Source organism: Asparagus officinalis, chromosome 7 (genome assembly GCF_001876935.1).
Source record: "Asparagus officinalis chromosome 7, Aspof.V1, whole genome shotgun sequence".
NCBI lineage: Eukaryota > Viridiplantae > Streptophyta > Magnoliopsida > Asparagales > Asparagaceae > Asparagus > Asparagus officinalis.
Window position 1 is genome coordinate 104010155 of NC_033800.1, and position 2267 is coordinate 104012421.

A 2267-nucleotide genomic window follows, 5' to 3' on the forward strand; every position below is an offset into this window, starting at 1 on the left:
GGTGTTAATAGTGTATTTAAAAAAATTTACAAAGTGAATTATAAATTGTAAGAACAATAATAACAATCACAAAGATTTTGCTATCACAAACATGAGATTTATACTGGTTCCACCACCCCGGGTGTACATCCAGTTCCCAAGCAAATCTCGCTTGAGATTTCCACTATGACTTTGAACCAATTACAAAATTAAAAATCAAACCTGACCAATTTGCAAGACCATGCAAATTGCAACCAACCTCTACACCAAGAGATCTTCTCTCACACCCGAGAGAAACCTTCTTTGAAATAAAATCACAAATTCCTATAAGTCTTGAATGTGTAGTGAAGTGTCGTAGTGGCTTAGGAACCTCTTTTAAAGACTGTGAAAATTGCCTAATTAATCTTTAATAATGATGGGAACAAAGGCAATTTCAGAACTTTTCAACCGTTAACTTTTGGAATGCAATTTTGAATCGAGAGAGAGAGAGAGAGAGAGAGAGAGAGAGAGAGAGAGAGAGAGAGAGAGAGAGAGAGAGTTTGCTCAAAGTTTGAATCTTAAAAGTATGAAAGATGCAAATTCTGAACTCAATACCTATTTATAACCCCTGAAAAACTTGAAATTTAAATCTAATAAACGTATTAAAACGGCTATAAACAGTCATATATTCAAATTCTGAAAAGCTGGAAAAACTGTATCTGTAGTCGATTATAATGCTTTGTAGTCGACTAATCTGAGTTAATTCAGATTCTGTAAAGTCCATATACACGCTTAGTAGTCGACTATAAATGTCATTGGTCGACAAATCTGTAAGACTAAAGTTTCTGTAATTTTGAACTAAGTCTTAGTAGTCGACTAATCTTTAATTTCACAGTTTCTGGAACTATGACTAAGGCTTGAGTAGTCGACTACTAAGGGTATTAGTCGACTACTAACACATAGATATGAGATATATGATATATTTTGAGACTTACTTTATATCTATAAACTCTAATGGTTAACTTAGGGGATTTCTATAGTTAACCACACACTAAGCATGTATTAGTATGTTCTAAATACTATGTGTTGTGAGTGATCAAGGATTGTACAAAAGTTCTAAGCAAAGAAAATGTAAAATTATAAATTTACAAAGCACATCTTCTTCTTTGATTGTCTTGTTGCCTTGAACTCATCCTGCACTTAGTTCACATATCTTGAGCATATTGGATGTTGTTATCTGCATTGATATGTTAGTGCATATATAATGCACTTAGTTCACATATCTTGAGCATATTGGATGTTGTTATCTGCATTGATATGTTAGTGCATATATAATACACATAGTAAATAAATTATTATCATTTTGGATGTTGTTATCTGCATTGATATGTTAGTGCATATATAATACACATAGTAAATAAATTATTATCATTAAAATTATATATTGGGGACAAGATATCCAACATTCTCCCCCTTTTTGATGATGACAAATAATTTAAGCACCAGTAAGTATATCACAAAAAATTAAAAATTTATGAACATTATATACTTACTCCCCCTGTATTAAAGCATATTAGAATCCTTGAAAATCATATGTATCATAGTATAGCATATAGTATATCTCCCCCTTTGTCATTAACAAAAAGAATTAAATATTATTCTAAACATGCAAGAATTTCATCTTCATGAGCTAAGACTTCAAATAAGTCATCCAAATTGTGAACATAGGCCATAACTTCACCCATCCAAATAGATAAGCAAAGACTTGCAATAAAGATTAATATTTCGATTACTTCCATCGTCACAATCTGCATTTTAAAGATATAATATTGTAGATAAACATGACATGTAAAACATAATGCATTAAGCACACATAGCACTAACATTAAACAAACATAGTACGAGATTACATAATGTAATTTTTCAAAAACAAATTAATACATAAGTCTTAAACAAACAAAGCAACTTACGACATAGTTTTTTTATACAAACATTAACTAGTACATAATGAGATGAAATGCATGCTTCTCTAAAATGAAGGGCCTGGAGGAGGTGGAGGTCCTTGAAAATACGAATCAAACTTGATATTCTAGTCTTGCAACATATTCTTTATCTCTTCCTGATTGCTCACAATGAATGAATTCTGAGCATAGATTGCTTGTTGATCAGTCTCTAGATTGAGGATGTGTGCATAAAGTGTGTTGTACTGTGCATCCGAGAAACAAGATGGGTCTGTTTGTATCAGAGGTGTTGTTTGGCTAGTGGAAGGAGGTGCCTGATGTGAGGAATATCTTGAGGGTTTGGTGCAT